Below are 18,103 nucleotides of genomic sequence, written 5' to 3'. Positions count from 1 at the left end.
AGTAGTTGTGGCACATGGGCTTCAGTAGTTGTGGCTCGTGGGCTCTAGAGCTCAGGCTCAGTAGTTGTGGTGCATGGGCTTAGTTGCTCCGCGGCATGTGGGATCTTCCCAGACCAGGGCTCAAACCCGTGTCCCCTGCACTGGCAGGCGGATTCTTAACCACTGCGCCACCAGGGAAGCCCTCAGCAGTCTCTTGTTTCCATGACACTGATAAGGATGATCCTTGTGGATAAAAAAAGGAAACAATGGAAAATACAGCAACGACCACTGACTGAGCATCTGCTATGTATCATCTATTGCACTAAATTCCTTACTAAACCTTGTCTTACTGAAATCTCACAGCAACCCCGTAAGATGCCTCCTATTGCCCCCATTTTGAAAATTAGGAAACTGAGACTCAGAGAAGGAAAGTTGCTTGTTGAAAAATGACAAATTGTTTGACTGCAGAGCCATGTGTTTTCCACAGCTACAGCACAGAGCCTAATTTAGTGCCTGTGTAAACACTGAGTAGGCATCAGGGACGCACTGCTTTCAAAACACATTGGAATTGTAGCGGGCGAGTCTGAATTACTGTGCAGAACCCTTGCTCTTCCAGTGGGCATGGGCTGGGAGCCAAGAATTGATCAGCCTTCCCTGAATGTGCTTGAGGAACCCTCCTGATGCGGAGCCCGGGGAAGAATTTATGGAGGGGCATAACCCAGAGCTCCCCCTCACCACGCAGGTGTCGAGAAGGGCAGAGTCCCTGGCGGGTTCTGGAGACAGATCAATTGCCTGAAGCTCAAAGGTGAGAATTACAATGTCAAGTGAAAAATTGAAAGTGAGGTTATGTCTTTGAAATCTCAGTGGAACACTTACTCAAATTTTCTAACAAAATCTGATTGAGACTAAGGCTATTTTCAGCAAGAAAGATTCCCTGAGTGAACCAATTTTTAGTATAACTTGTCTTGAGAACACTTAGTAACTCTCCTGGTACCAATTACTTTGAGTACAATACCTAGAAAAGCCACTCTAGATCTTAGATACTAAGCCCCATGCAAGTTATTAAAATTGTAACCATTTTGGGAAGTTACTTTAAAAAGAGCTTAGGGAATTCCCTGGTGGTCCAGTGGTTAGAACTTGGCACTTTCACTGCTGGGGCCTGGGTTCCATCCCTGGTCAGGGATCTAAGATCCCTTAAGCTGAGAGGCGCAGCCAAAAACAAACAGACAAAAGAGCTTAAAGTGCATTTTTCTTTGTTGTCTTAGAGGCTCGCTGTACAGTAGGAGTCTTTGCAGCTCCCATGGTTTCTGATATTTAGGAAGCTATGTTAATTCCTGGAGGCCATCTGGGAACTTAATTTGACGACCCTAAGAAACTACTGTAGTTAGATTTTATAGAAGTCATTCCACCAAGAAAAGAACCTTGTTTTCAGAGACAGTAGACCTGTAGGCTGGGAAACAGGTGCCTAGCATCCCTAGGAGAGATGGAGAAGCTACCTCACCCCCATAGCAGTCACAAAGCACAGGAGTCGGGCTATTTAGTAATCACTGGACCTTTATGTGACAAAGAAGTCATTCTGGTATTGTCTTTCTCTAACTTTGATTCCATTTGACCTATTTATAGCCTGCATATTCTAGCTTTGGGGGCCTTTTTTGCACTGACATCATATAGACACTATTTGACAAAATAGGTTTGTTTACAGAACAGAGAGTTTTGACATTCTGCTGCCTCTAATAAGCTCTCCTTTCTGCTTGGCTGAGATCACTCAGAAGAGGAAAGAAGAAACCGTTGCCTTTTGCTGTCCAGTTATTGGAAGCCAGGGCATGCGTGAGTGCTTCACCTGCGTTATTCAGCTCCTGCCTCACGGCAACCAGCTAAAGAAATTCAAGCACATCAAGGTTGGGTATTCCGCATCAAGTCACTCCATTTGAAAAGTGCAGATGCATTCAACGCAATACCATCTGATTCCAACTAGCAGGATATAAAACCAATGGTTTTACTCTAGTTAGTTCTAAATAGAAACACTTTAATATTGAATTGAATGAAGTTCAAATTATCCTTTTCTACATAGCAACTGCATGTTAGGTCTTAAAATTAGCAAGGATCCAAGTTTATCGATCTGCCTTTCCTTACTTTTAACCATATGTGATATTTCCTATTTCTCATAGCACTCTTTCCATCTGACCTGCTTTGGGTGTCTATTTCCTACTACTGGACTTTAAGATCCACTGGACTCTCTCTGCTGAGGACCCACAACAAACTCCAGGACCAGGTAGTATCCTTGACACATCACTCTGTGCATAAGTATTTCCCATCCCCTCTCCCCTGACTCAGTATTCCCAAGGAAAGCTATTTCTATTACTGGTCCATTTGAGGGATTATCATTTAATTACATAATAGAATGTATCCATAGAGTTATGCATTTCAGCTAGAAATCTACATGTCTCTAGAAGCTCTACAATCTGTTCTAAAGAATCTACATCTCTAGAAATCATAGAGATGTATGGGATATTAATTATTGATTTTGTTTATTCAACATGCAGTAGGAAGCAACCTACTGTATACCAGGTGCCGTGTTAGATGCTCGGGTTCTTGGTACACGAAATAGGTGGTGGTCCTTACTCTTAGAGAAGTCAGCTAAGTGGGTAGAAGGATAGTGAGTACATGCATTATAACACTGTCGAGGGCTGGAGAAGTAGCAATAATGGGCTCACAGCTCATTTTCTAACTCATGTCATGTTGTACTGCCAAGGCGGTAATATCTACCGTCAGTAGCCTGCTAGCCAAACTGGTACTCTTGCTTTGTGCTTAGTCCTGTCCACATTTGTGAAGGAATGGCTTGATTTAAATTTTGTTTTCAGCAAAGTGGATTCTACAATCTCAAAGATAAATTTTCCTAGTTCTCATATGGTTTTGTTCTTCTTGAGGTTGTTAGGTGGCCACTAGTAGATGGTTGTTTCCCCTGTCGGTTCAGGCCAACAGCTTCCTACTTGACAAAATACCATCTCTGGGTTTTCTGAAATACAAGGAAATTCCAGCCTCTTTGTCAGAGGCCTCAGGAAGACACAAAAGACAATGCTACAACTGCTGTCACCCATTCCAGGGAGTCCAGAGTCATGGTCTGGCTTCATACTCTCTGGTCTCAGAGATACATTCAGTGGACTTTGGCCAGGGAGCATCCCCCAAGTAATGGGAGCATTGTGGGAATAAACCCCACTGTTCTATTGCTGAGGAATTGAGGCAAGCTGCTCAGGGAGAACGACACTCTAGAAGGGTGTGACCAAGTCACTCCTTGGGTCTCATCTCCAGGCCTTTTCTTTGCCTCTTTCAGTCATCAACATGAGACTGATTGCCTGAAAAGACTCCTTGACAAACAAGTAGTATTTGGTAACTGTTAGTTATTATTATTTTTCATCCCTACAGAAATGAGATCACAAGTCATATATGGCTCTGCATTTTTCATGCAGATCCTATAGCCACTGATTCTAATTTTTAGAATGTACCGATTTTATTAATTTTTATTTCTTCAGTATTTTATGGATATATATATATATACATGGATGTGAATTACAGTCTATCTACTGCTTGCAGATTTTAAAGTATATTTAGTCAATGGTGAGTAGAACTTTATTTTAGCTTTAAAAATTTAATCTTATGAGATGCCTGCTGACATTTATTTTAAAATTGTTTTATTCAGTTCCTTTTTTCTCTTGCACCCTGTAGAGTATGTTTATTGACTACAGATGTTAAGCACTTTGCTAAGGAACAGAAAGCTGCAAGACAGAATATGTACTTCACCGGAGTGGGTGCATAGAAACCGGCTGTGTGTCTGAATCTTTAAGAACTCAAGTGGAAGGTATGCTTACAAGTTTAAAGGTCAGAATCACAACACACAGACTTGAATTGGAATGACTGCAAGATAGTTTCAGGATTATAAGACTTCTATGTAAAAGAAGTTAATAAAAGGCATATTAAGGTAAGTCCCTTATAATTATGATTTTGAACAAACTGCTTTAAATTATGCTATAGCATGAAAAAAACAAATGAAGGGATATGAGGATCGTGGGGCTCAGAGCCCAGAACAACAGCCCAGGGCAGTCATAAAGATGAAACTATGCTTGCTCCTGCAACCAGAAGTCCAGCAAGAATTAGCTCAGAGACAAAATAGGAAAAGACTTTGTTTTTCAATGATTTCAGTACAGTAACGGTAATAGCTAGGATTGGAACTGGAGAGTGTGAATGTAATCGGAACCCACCGAAATACTTCAGGGTTGCTGTTGTTACTGTTGTTTTTGATCTTGGTCTTGGCATTGTTTGAGAGGTAATAGACAAGCTGATTCTAAATTTTAGGTGGAGGGATATATGTATACCTATAGCTGATTCACTTTGTTGTACAGCAGAAACTAACACAACATTGTAAAGCAATTATACTCCAATAAAGATATTTAAAAAAATAAATTTCAGGTGGAAAAATAAGCAGCAAGAATTTTTAGGGATATTCTGACAATAAATGCAATGATGGGGCACTAGCCTTTTCACTCTTTGCCATTAGAAACTGAAAAAGTAGTCCTGGGGCATGAACAGACACAAGAATCAATGGTACAGAATAGAATTTAAGAATAAAATGTAAAGGTATAGGGAAAACTTAGGGGTGTTGTTCCAAAATATGGAACATTCCATTTCAAATCTCTTTAATGTCACTTATTAATTTAACATAAGACAAAAATGGCATCTTGAAATAGTAAAGAAAAGATGCCTTATTTAAATAATGGTTTGGAGGTAACTAGATAGTCATTGAGGGCAGAGATGATTGAATCCTATCTTATAATTCATTAAAATATATTCTAGGTGGACCAAAGGTTTAAAAGTAAAAGCAAAACTGCAAAAATATTAGAAGTCACTTGAGAATGTTTAAATAAATCAGATTGAGGATAGCCTTTTATGTTTGTCATAAAGCCCAGAAGAAAAAACTATTAATAAAAATGATAAATTCAACTTCGTTAAAAGCTTTTTAAAAATCTGCTAGGAAAAAAAAAAAAAAAAAATCTGCTAGGCCAGAAATCATAAGCAAGGTCAAAAGACAAACCACAAACAAGAGAAAAATATTTCCATTTCCTATGTAGGCAAAGGGCTAATTTCTCTACTATATAGATAACTTCTAGGAATCAATAAGGAATGGATCAGCAATCCAACAGAAAAATAGATGAAAAATATAACTAGAAAATAGAAAAAGAATCAAACATCATTTAAACTTATGAAGAAATGTTCCAATCACTCAAAATAAGGAATGCAAATTAAAACTTCATTAAAAATTCATTTTCTACCTATCAGACTAGCAAAGATAAGAAATTATAAAACTGTGCTGGTAAAAGTGTGAGAAAACAAACACTGTCATACATGGCTGGAGGGAACATAAATTAGTACAAGTTCTGTGGAATTCAATTTGGCAATACCTACTATAACTAAAAAGCATATACCCTTTGACCCAGCAATTCCACTTCCAGGAATTTATCCTACAGATATTCTTATACATGTAAAATAATATATGGACCAGATTGTCATTACAGTATTATCTGTAAAAACAAAAGACTAGAAACAATAGAACTGGTTATGTAAATTATGGTACATCTTTCTAATGCTGCAATTCCAATGAAATAATAAGCTTCCATAAAAAAGGAGAAAAAAATGTATGTGCTGATAAAAAAACTTCCTAGACTTCCAAGATATATTTGTCGAATGAATGAATATGTCATTAAGTGAAAAGTCAAGGTTCTAATGATATGCATAGTATAAATCTATGTATACATTTACCTATTCAACAGATATCTTTGAGCATCTGCTCTGTGTCAGGCATCACACTCCACACTTGGGATGTGTCCATAGCAAAACAGTCAAAGATCTCAACCGTAGTGGAGCTTACATTCTGTTAAAGGGGACCATCAGTAAACAACAAATGTGAACCTAATATAGTATATCCGAAACTGGTAAGTTCTATGGGTAAAAATAGAGCAGAGCGTGGGAGATCGGGGGGCTGGGGGAGGGGAAGAAGATAACGTGCATTGTTACAAACAGCGTGGTCAAGTTGGGCCTTAGAAGGCAAAATTTGAAGAGACTTGAAGGAGGTGAGGGGGTTTGAGGAGAGGACCTGTGAGAAGAGTGAGGAAAAGGCCCTAAGGCAGGACTGTGTCTGCTGTGCACTGGGAGCCGCAGAGAGGCTGGGCAGAGCGAGCTGGAAAGTAGAGTAGGAGAAGGTTCGGAAGATGATGGGAGGCTGGTCCAGGCAGGGCCTTGTAAGGAGGCTGACTTTTATTCTGCATGAACAGGGAACCATGCAGGGTTTGGAGGTACAGTGTGGCATTTTAGGGCTTACAGTGTAAAAGGATTCCTCTTGCGCTCTGTGGAGACTAGGCCATGGGAGAGCCGGATGGAAGCAGCAAAAGCATTGAGAGCCGTGGAGGGCAGTGATCCTGCTGAGAGGGGCCGTTGGCTGCCGCCTGGGAGACAGCAGAGGAGCTGGTGGGAAGAGATCAGATTCTGGAAACATTTTCAAAGTAGTGAGTAGGCTTTCCTGACAGACTGGATGTGGCGTGTGAAAGAAAGAGAGGGATCAGGGACGACTGAGCAGCCCGAAGGCTGGGGTCGTGATGGACTGGATGGGAACGCTGCAGGGGAAGCTTTCTGGGGGGAAAAGAGCAGGAATTCAGTTTGAACATGTTGAATCTGAAACATCTATTAAACATCCAAATGATTTAATCGATATCATCTCTAGATGGTACATAGAGCCATGAGTACGGATATGTTATTATGTGTTTGCTTGTGTATGTATAAAATACCTCTTTTCTAGACATATACAAAAATCTGGTCATTCTGGTTGCCTGTTTAGGAGAGAATTGAGTGGCTGGGGATCAAGTGTTGAATGGAGCCATAGCTTTCATTGTACATCAGTTTAAACCTTTTAATTTTGAACTATATGAATATATTATAGTAACAATTAATATAATGTTTAAAAATAATAAAAATTACAAGTCATATTATAAAACTCCTACATAATGTTGCCTAAACGTTTTTTTCTCGTTGTTAAAAAAAATTTTTTTAAATGCTGAGAAAAGGATAGTTAGTTTTACTGATTCCAAAGACATTTATTGAACATCTATTATATATGATACTGAAATTTTTTTTATTTTTAAATTTTATTTATTTATTTTTGGCTGTGTTGGGTCTTCGTTGCTGCACGTGGGCTTTCTCTAGTTGCGGCTAGCAGGGGCTACTCTTCCTTGCGGTGCACAAGCTTCTCATTGTGGTGGCTTCTCTTGTTGTGGAGCATGGGCTCTAGGCGCTCGGGCTTCAGTAGTTGTGGCACTTGGGCTCAGTAGTTGTGGCGCACGGGCTTAGTTGCTCTGTGGCATGTGGGATCTTCCCAGACCAGGGCTCAAACCCGTGTCTCCTGCATTGGCAGGCGTATTCTTAACCACTGCACCACCAGGGAAGTCCTAAGATACTGAAATTTTAAAAAAATTAACAAGATATGGTCTCTTTTTAAACACAATAATGTGTTAAATTTGAATGTAAATCTGCCTGTCTGTTGGAACTAATTAGTAGCAAAAGCTACAATTTATTAGGATTAGCAAACAGCTGATTTATAAAGCACAGCTGCTGGGGGTTTTTTTGAATACAATAGAGTAAGTAGGTATCACATGGTTATTCTGACCCTCAGAAAGGATTCAGAATTATTTTATGATCCAAAACTAAATTAAATAGCTAAAGATACGAGTTGATCATAGATTTTCTAGAAAAATAATACTTGATCTACCTCTTTTAATTCTTGCTCAGTACTTTCTGATTTGTGTGTGTGTTTGGTTTGTTTTGTTTTGATACAGAAAAGTACAGAGAATCATATAAGAAACACCTATATGGTCCACTATCCAGAATTAACAAATATCAACATTTGGTCATTGTTTTAATCAGCTCAAGGTGCTATAACAAATTTTCATAGTCTGGGTGGCTTAAACAACAAACATTTATTTCTCATAGTTCTGGAGGCTGGGAAGTCCAAGATCAAGGTACCAGCAGATCTGGTGTCTGATGAAAGCCTACTTCCTAGCTTGTAGACGGCTATCTTCTCATTGTATCCTCACATGGCGGAGAGCAGAGAGAGGAAGCAAACTCTTATGTCTCTCTATTATAAAGGCACTAATTTTATTCATGAGGGCTCCATCCTTTTGACCTAATTACCTGTCAAAGGCCCCACCTCCTAACACCATCACCTTGGGGATTAGGATTTCAACATGTGAATTTGAGGGAGCACATTCAATCCATAGTTTGCTTTATATGCCACATTCATGCCACAGTCATGTTTGCCTTATATATTTAATAGCACATATAAAATATTACAAATAAAATCTGGGTCTTCTTTGTTCTTCTTTCAATCCCATTCGCCTTCTTCCTTAGAAATAACCACTCTCTTAAATGAGTGTGCGTCCTTCCGGTCCTCATTTTACTACACATTTGTGTTCATAAATAAGATGTAAACTTTAAATAGATACTACTATTTTGTATACATTATTCTGCAACTTGCCTATTTTCACCTAACATTATGTTTTTGAGATCTATCCATGTTGATACATGTCACTGTCTTATTATCTAGAGAGAAGTGAAATCATGGCAATTTTTGGTTAAATTTGGTTATTTTTCATAAGGAAACCATACATGAACTGGAACTGGGTTAATTGCTAAATGCCCTAGAACATTAAGACTGTATTCCCAAACTGTATGCCAACTTGCCCCAGGTGCCGTAGCAAACTCACGGGGGTGAAGCAGGATATTTTTAAATTTCAAGGAAAACACAGTGACATTTGTCAGATACCACACAAACTACTACTATTAGTTGTTTAGACCTATTAGGTACTTGATTTAGCCTAGGTCCAGATAGTTAGGCACTTCTTTTGGCCTAGGGAATGCCATGAAGAATTATTGAGACACTAAGTTCATTAGGAACTGAGAAAGTTCTAGAATCTGTACATTAAGAATAAGAAACCCATGAACCTGTGTTCTGTATCTGGCCCCACTACCTGGTGTAAAACTACAACAATTACAGGCAGAGTGCCTCTGAGAAACTGACCAGCCCAGCCTTGCAAACCTCAGTCTACTTCATTAATAAAAACAGTAAGTGATTGTATGGAGCACCTAGGAGGAATAGTTTAGTGTTTTAAATCGTTGGCAAACTGCCTAAGATGAGTATCTAAATTACTTCAAATATATGGTTTTCACCAAAAATGCCCCTCAGACTATGATAAACCTTAAATGTGCATTTAGCTGTTTTCTTGTGCTAGGAGTGGGGCAGGCACTGAGGAGGGTCAGGGAGGGGTACGGGTGTTGAAGAGGAGAAGACTTTGGGCATGGTTTTTAGAGAATAACAAATCAGCCAGCTTTTACTCATAAGCCTATTTCTGAAGATTTAACCTATGAGTCATTCCTTCTGAGAGACCAGGAACTCAGCTTGAGGAATATTATTGAATACTACTTAACCCCCAGTTCATCTCAAAGGGCGGCAATTAAGGACGCTGATTTAAGAATGCTTGCATTCCTACTTAGTACCACTAGGGGCGCTGTCAGGGGCACTCAGGTTTTCTGCAGAGGGAGAAGGTGATTGAGAAGACAGGAAAGGTGACAATGTCCTTGTCCTCCACCATGGACACATCACATCCTCCGTAATCCTAGAACCAAGGCCACCTACCTTGCTTCACGTCTCTCTATTTTCTATAAGCTCAATGTAGTATTTCTGCCATCATGTACATTTATTTCTATTTAAATATAAAGAGCCTGTAAGAGAAAAAAAGGATTGTTTATAAAAGGTCATAAGGATACGGTATAACAGTCTTCAAAAGGAAACATGAAAAAGGCTGGGTTTGAAAGGAAATAGCTGAATTTGAAAAGAGAAAAAAAAAGCAGTAGATTTTTGAGAGAATGACTTTTGATTTTAACAAAATTAATTTCTTATGTTGCTAAGACATCTGAGCTAAAAATATACTGCCTTTTCTTCCTGAGTAAATGATATCTGTCTCCCAAAGGACCATCTGTGGTCATTATGATGTCACCTTCTCAGAAACCTGAGGACATTAGTGGATCAGGTGTCTTGAGTCTTAATAAAGCACCGATAACATTTAAAAATAAATGATTGTATAACCTATTCTTACTTTCTTTGTAGAGAGGGGCACTTCCAAGAAATATCATCAACCATATTCTCTTTCAATTATAAACAGATTCAAATGTAATTTTTTCCAGGATGTTAACATCACATTTTAAGACCCATTACCGAGAAATAAATAATTCAGAGTGTTTTCTGGATTACTGGAATCTAAAAGTAAAGCCAGCTTTGAGGTCATGTAATAGTTTTACCAAACCTAAAGCCATCCTAAAGGTCAGCATCAGAGTCATAGTCATGTTTGCCCAGTCCTTCTGTGATTACAGGCACTTGAATAAGTGCCTATGGCAGGTATTTTTATTTTTCTCAGAGCTAGGATTTTAGGTAGAGAAACACCTGGCAGTGGCATATCAAACATCATGTCAGAAATGCTAAGATACAATCTGGTATTAAATAAGGATTTGACTCCTAAATGGAATGGAAATATAAAGGAAAAAAATTTTTAATCAAAATTTTTTCAGATCTTAGATAGGAAATCTAGGCTGGAGGTGGTAGGTTTGGTCATTCATTAAGCACTCATGGAAAACCTGTTGTGTAAGTTCATAGGGACTACAGAGATATATCGGACAGTAGTGGGAGAGGATGGGTTCATAAACAATGATAAGAACAACACAATTCCAAATCTGGGGAGTGCCCCAATGGAGGCATTAACAAAGGGGTGCAGGAGTTCAGAGAAACGAAATGGCTGGTTTTGATCTGGGCCTTGAAGGACCAGCCCAGTCTCAGTTGGCAGATTTGGTGAGAAGTTGGGTAATCCAAACAGAGAGGAGTTTAGGAGGAAAGGCAGAGTCAGGGAAATCATCTAATATGGTCCATAAAGTGTGGGTTGTGAGAAATAAGGCTGGAGAGAGGTCAGGGTTAACCACGGAGGCTCTCGAACACCATGCTAGAGAACTGGAATTTATTTGCTAGGCGATAGCATGATTATTAACATCTTCAAAATGGATCAGAGAAAGATGTCCCCAGTAAAAATAAAGAGCTAAAGCAACCAAGTGATCCTCCAAGTTCACAATGCAGGAAACTCTTTTGTTGTCAAGAGACACTTTCCTATTCAGAAAAAAAAAGAGTGAAAGCTTTTGCTATCATTTTTCACTTTTGTAACTCGGAACACTGCTTTCTAATGGGGTTTTGAGAAGACCCAAGGATTAACAAAATGACACATTTGCAAACAGTAAAGTCCTATTTATTTAATTTTTTCTTCTCAAGTAATAAGAACAACAATTTACATGAGTGGGAGAATAATATAACATTAAGAACATGGAATATAAGCGTTTTATCCTATAAGAACTAATGATAAACAACATTCTCCAGACAAAGTGAGAAAGAAGGAGAGGCAGGATGGAGTGGGGGAAAAGAGATAGAAGAAACAAACAGGGAAGACAGGAGGAGAAAGAAAGATGAGGAAGAAGGAAGGCAGATTGATGGAGGTAAAGAGGGTCCTTAGGAGAGAGACACATGGTGAGTGGGTGAGTAATGCTTAGGTACGTAGATGGCAGGAAGCTTCAGGAGATCCCTGATCTGTTCACTTCCCTCTGCTGACCATTTTCTCTCTCTTCTTCCATCACTGACACCCTCTCCAAAGTTCTGAGCTGGGTACTGCTTGCTCCTCTCCGAATCAAGGAATAAAGAGAACCTAAGCATTATATTTAGGTCATAGATCACAAGATGACAAGCCTCCTGATGGCCAATGATGGCCAATGAATGGATAATGATCTTAGGAATTGTCTACTTTTGCAAAAGACTTCATAGGTGTATAATTTTACTGCAAAGACATTTCACTTTTCAAAGCGCCTTCATGTCTCTTATCTGCTTTGAGCTTTCAGTTATGTAGAACAAGCATTCTCCTCCTTTTACAGATCAGAAGAGGTAAAATGGTTGTAGATCTTCCTCAGTAAGGGCTATTCATCTCCCCAAAGACCATCTGTGGCTGCTATGATGTCACCTTGGTAGAAACTTGAGGATATGAGTGGATCAGATGTCTGGGGAGTGAGTGGAAACTATCTCAAGTCTCGATAAAACACCAGAAACATTTTAAAACCAGTGATTATATAACCTATTCTTGTTTTTCTTTTTTTTTTTTTTTTTTTTGAGGGGAGTACAGTTTATGGTAGTGAAAAAGGTACTCGGCTGAATCAGAAGATCTGAGTTTTAATAGTAATAATGATATTATGAGCTAATAAAAATAGCTGTTTAGTGTTTAGTAAGCACTTATGGCAGACGCTGTGCTAAACCCCATATATGCATTATTCCCTTCTACCTCCACCACCGCTGTATGAGGTCAATGCTGTTTTTTGATAAGTGATGCAACTAAGGTTTAGAGAGCTTAAACAATCTGGCCAAATGTTTTAGTTCAGGCTCTGCATCATTCTGTTAATAACCTTTCTGGGCCTCTCATTTCTTCATCTGTAAAATAAGGCCACTGAGATGATCTGAAAAAGAATGAAGATGTAGTTTATGCATCAAAGTAAGAGTGCCTGTTACACTACGTCAGGAACTGCTAAACTTTTTCTGTTAAGGATCAAATATGAAATATTTAGGCTTTGCAGGTCCTACCATCTCTGGTGCAACTACTCAACTCCGTTGTTGTGGAGCGAAAGCAGCCTTAGACAGTGCTTAGGATGAGCATGGCTGTGTCCCAATCAAACTTTACTACGGACACTGACACTTGAATTTCACAGAATTTCACATCACAAAATGTTATTGTTCTTTGTTTTTTCAACGGTTTAAGAAAGTATAAAAATCCTTCTTAGCTTGCAAGCAATACATAAACAGGTAGGGGGACGGAGTTGGCCTGCGAGCTGTCATTTGCGGACCTTTACTTTATGTGAAGATCTCATAGATATCTGTGTCTACAGAAGCTCTTCTTAGAAAACAGTTGCATCTAAAAAATAGACATGACTGATAACATTATTTCTACATGATCAGGAAGGAAATGCTTTTCAAGTAGAAGAAACTGTTCCATCTATTCTCGTCAGTAACCACTGACTCTGCAGAGCCTTGTACTTTTGGTGTGCACCATATTAGAAGGAATTGCTGGACCACGGTGAGCATCTATCTATCTATCTATCTATCTATCTATCTATCTATCTAATCTATCTATCTATCTAATCTTTCTATCTATCTATCTATCCTGACCTAGATGGGGTGGATTGTAGAGGCAAATAACCAAATTTATTCCAGAGGTGAGCTCCAGAGAAAAATCTTCTAGGTAAAGCATTGTTGCCAGATTCAGAAATAGTTGGTTTTAAAAAAAATAAGGGCTTCCCTGGTGGCACAGTGGTTAAGAATCCATCTGCCAATGCAGGGGACACGGGTTCGAGCCCTGGTCCAGGAAGATCCCACATGCCGCGGAGCAACTAAGCCCGTGTGCCGCAACTACTGAGCCTGTGCCCTAGAGCCCGCGAGCCACAACTACTGAAGCCCGCATGCCACAACTACTGAAACCTGCGTGCCTAGAGCCCATGCTCTGCAACAAGAGAAGCCACCACAATGAGAAACCCGCTCACTGCAATGAAGAGTAGCCCCTGCTCACCACAACTAGAGAAAGCCCGCGTGCAGCAACGAAGACCCAATGTAGCCCAAAATAAATCAGTAAAATAAATTTATTAAAAAAATAAAAAATAAAAGCATTACATAGGCAGTTGGTGAAATTAACGAATAGCTTTTTGAGCATCTACAGTTATGGGTCTGGTTCTCCTCAAGGTAGCCAGGCTCCTGGCAGGTTTGGAGGCAGCATTAGCAGGAGTGATCACGAGTGTACTGTCCTCGGTTTTGTCTCCACACGCGGTCTTCCTGGTGGTTATTAGCACCCCAAATTACAGTATCTGGAAACAAAATGTGCATCCCTGCCCCCTAGTCCGTGCTCGGGGGCCCATTTGCACATGCACACTGGCTCGTCCGGCTGTGTTCCTTCCAGACTCCGTTCATTTTGCTGGCTTCTCTAATCTCTCAGGCATCCCGGTGTGAGGATTCCTTTAATCTCTTGATACCCTGGCCAAAGGAGTTAGTGTGTGACCATCTACTACCGTGTCAGTAAATATCTTATACAGACATTCAATTTGGGATGTTGTCCCGTGGAAGCTTAAGAACAGGTCTCATTCCTGGAGGAGTGGCTGAAGGGAAGGCATCTCCCCTTCATCTCCCATGTCCATCATCTGTGGAAAAGGCAGGCCCTCATAAAGGAAACAGGAATTCTGAATTCTGGCTCACCCCACGGGAAAGTCCCACATCCTCCTGGACCCAGCCCTCTAAGGGCCTGACTTTGAAGAGAAAAGATGCCAGCTGAGTGCTTTTGAGTGGTAGACACAAGGATGGACAGCAGGAAGGAAAGTCAAGTCTCCATTTTGTTCAAAACTTGGAGAGCGGGCCACACCTTGTAACCAGATTATGGTACTTTTTGTTATGATTTCTTTATTTGTGTTAATACCCTGGACTTTGGTAAATTCTGGTTTAAATGTTCCAGCCTTGCTTCAAGATTGCCGCAGTTTTAAAAGCAAGCGTGTAAAAGCTGAGGTGTTAAAAGGGGAGCAGTGCCCCACTGAGGCCAGCTCAGTGCTGGCAGCAGTAACCAGTGGGATCCCCGAGGGCCTGTGCAGTCCTACTGGGAGATTACAAGGTTAGGAGTCCGTGTTCTCTAAGGAAGGCTATCTTCATCACTGTGTGTTCTCCACAATTTCTAAATCCCTTTGCAGATAAACATCCTTTTACAGTAAGTGTGAGACGATAGCATATAGGTTAGGCTTAGGCTGGAGTCTGTGTGACCTCAAGTAAGTTACTTCATCTCTCTGTGCTTCAGTTTCCTCATCCATAAAATATGTATAATAGTACCTCTCTGAAATGACGTATTAAAAGGATTCAATGTGTTAATATATAAAAATACTTAGCGCAGTGCCAGGCTCATAGTACAGCCTCAGTATAAGTTCTCTGTTATTACTATAGTCTCTTGCCAGACTTGTTTTATATCAGGCTGATTAATGGGACCAAACAATCCTCTTCCTTGGGTCTTCTGATTTCCTGGAAGATCAGTAAACTGTAGTAAAACTATAAACATGCGCTCCTAAGATTCTAGCGCCAGGCTAAACACTATAAGAACTCAAAAGAATTTTGCAACTTAGTTCTTGTCCTCTGAGTGCTTATAAACAAGTTGGGAAGGCAGATGCATGGGTTTAATTATGGCTCCACTACTTAATAACCTTGATGATATTGGACAAAGTCTTTTTTTAAGCTCTCTAGGCCTCAGTTTCCTCTTTTGCAAAATGCAGATTATGATAGTGACTACCTCATAGGGGTTAATATGAGAACTAAATAAGTTCATAAAGATAAAGTGCTTACAACAAAGTGCTGGCATATGGTAAATGTTAGTTTCCTAGTCTATATCACCATGAAGCAGTGCATGTGTGATGAAGTACCAAGAAGAGGGGTGCCTCGGGGATAGAGCAGAGGTCCACACAGCTTCACGGACCTTCATGGAGGAGGTAAGAGTTGAGCTGAGGTTGCAGGTTGGGTAGCATTGGGACAGGCAAAGACAATTTCAGGGAAGGAATAGTATTCCCAAAAACACTAAGGAGGAAACTGGCAGGGACATTTGTTATTGCAGACCGCTTCCTTAATTCCTGTGTAACAGAAACTTCTTTGAGAATTGCAATGTGTAACAAATGGATATAAATGCTTAACAGATATTTTCTGACTTGCAAAAGAGACAGGGAGCGTACTGTGGGTTACTTCTCACTAAAAGTTATGTCGGCTTCTTAAATTCTATAAAATTCTTAGTCTAGATTATTCGAGCTAAGCATATGCAGTTACGTAGTTGGAAAAAAGTGGAAGAAATTGTAGCCGTAGGATCCTATTTCGACGGCAGGTGGCTCCCTAGCATATAGGTAAGAAAAGTGGCCCTGTGGTCTACATAGGGATCATTCAAGTCATTTGAGTAGTTGTCACATATTGTGTATCATTGAGGCTGAATTTGGAAGCAGTTCTTTGCATTGATTTTTTTGCATTGATTTTTGTATGAAAGATGACATTCATGCAGCAGGGGGGAATTTCTTCCTTCTTGGGAGCTATGCTTACCTCTGAGGATCACAATCTGATTATTGTTCTTTCTGGGAATGAAAGTCAGATACTTGGCAGTATACATTCCCTCAATTCCATCATTGAAGGACTTTAGTAGCGTCTCACTTATATATGCTGGGAGCATCACAAATTTGGACTTCCCACCCTTCCAACATTAGACTACAATTTCTGTAACAGCACCGATGACCCACCACTCACCTTTCATCACTTCTTTTCTTTTTTAAATTAACTTTTATTGGAGTGTAGTTGATTTACAATGTTGTGTTCGTTTCTGCTGTACAGCAGACTGAGTCAGTTACACATATACATATATCCACTCTTTTTTAGATTCTTTTCCCATATAGGTCATTACCGAGTACTGAGTAGAGTTCCTTGTGCTATACAGTAGGTCCTTGTTAGTTACCTATTTTATGTAAAGTAGTGTGTATATGTCAGTCCCGATCTCCCAATTTATCCCTCCCCTCCCCCATCACTTCTTGATATTTCGGCTCCACGGACCTCAGCTTCCTGTCACTAGATATCAGAAGTAACAGTCTTTCTGCCAGGTTGGCCTCCTGACACCCACAGGTATAAGTTCAGTTATATATACCCTGGTCAGCTCAACCCACTGTCCCCTATCATTTCTCCACCTCAGCTTGAGCTTTGCTACAGTTTTCTGTTCCAGGGTGCTGCTGGAGAAAGTCCACAAATGGAGCAAATCTAGGCCACTGTAGATTTAAAATAACAGAATTACAGGGCTGAGGGTTTACTTAGGGCTCCTCTGGTTCATACACCTCCTCTTATGGTTTTCTAAAATGAGGAAACCAGAGAGGTTACTTAGTCTGTCAATTCCACTTTTGCCTCTGTAGACCAGTCTTTTTTATTTTTTTTAATGTTTAAAAAAGTTTTTTTATTGAAGTATAGTTAATTTACAATGTTGTGTTAGTTTCAAGTGTACAGCAAAGTGATTCAGTTCTTTTTCAGATTCTTTTCCATTATAGGTTTTTACAAGATACTGAGAGTAGTTCCCTGTGCTATACAGTAGGTCCTTGTTGTTTAACCTATTGTATATATAGTAGTATGTATCTGCTAATCCCAGACTCCTAATTTATCCCTCCCTCCCTTCCCCTTTGGTAACCATAAATTTGTTTTCTATGTCTGTGGGTCTATTTCTGTTTTGTAAATAAGTTCATTTGTATCATTTTTTTAGATTCCACACATAAGTGATGTCATATGATATTTGTCTTTCTCTGTTGTAGACCAGTCCTAACTCTCCCTTCCCAGCACGCCCTATGGACTCTCTGACTTATTACACTGGCCATACTCAGAATGTTCTGTATTGGACTGGCTAGAGCAGCAACATATTGGAAGGAGCTGAGGACTTCTCTAGAAGCTGCATTCGCATAGCTCGCTGCTCTTTCTACTTAGATGTATTTATTGGGGAAGGAGGATGCCCCTAAAGAACTTGTCCCCATGCCACCTCTGGTTCCAGTACTGTGCAGTGCCCTTGGCCCTCCTGTCCAAAACTATCACTGTGAAGTTTGTTTCAATGAGAAAAGGGCAAGAGTTGAAAACTTTTATCTATCTACACAAAATCTGCACACAAATGTTTATAGCAGGTTTATTCATAATTGCAAAAACTCAGAAGCAAACAAGATATCCTTCAATGGATGAATGGGTAAGCAAACTGTGGTACATCCAGATAATGGAATATTACTGTTGTTGATGGAAATAATCAATAAACAATCTATAATAGGAATAGAAAAGAGTTTTATTTGAGCCAAACTGAGGACTGTAGCCCGGAAGACAGCCTCTCAGATATCTCTGAGGAACTGCTCTGGAGAAGCATGGTTTTCACCATAGTTTTATATCTTG

At 39.8% G+C, this 18,103-nt stretch overlaps 1 protein-coding gene across 1 annotated transcript in view; it reads left to right on the top strand.

Moving 5' to 3' along the window:
* The first annotated feature begins 29 nt into the window (after window positions 1-29).
* The window catches only part of CFAP206 (cilia and flagella associated protein 206), a 66,776-nt gene continuing 48,702 nt past the window's right edge, over window positions 30-18,103 (top strand). The window contains exons 1-5 of the mRNA XM_057527545.1: window positions 30-784; window positions 1,749-1,877; window positions 2,148-2,251; window positions 3,703-3,955; window positions 17,488-17,906. The gene's annotated coding sequence lies outside the window, so the exon portion shown is untranslated. The remainder of the gene's footprint in view (window positions 785-1,748; window positions 1,878-2,147; window positions 2,252-3,702; window positions 3,956-17,487; window positions 17,907-18,103) is intronic.

This window comes from Balaenoptera acutorostrata, chromosome 14 (genome assembly GCF_949987535.1).
Source record: "Balaenoptera acutorostrata chromosome 14, mBalAcu1.1, whole genome shotgun sequence".
In the NCBI taxonomy this organism is placed as follows: Eukaryota; Metazoa; Chordata; class Mammalia; order Artiodactyla; family Balaenopteridae; genus Balaenoptera; species Balaenoptera acutorostrata.
The sequence above is the reverse complement of the archived record's forward strand: the minus strand, read 5'-3'. Positions and strand labels throughout refer to the sequence as shown.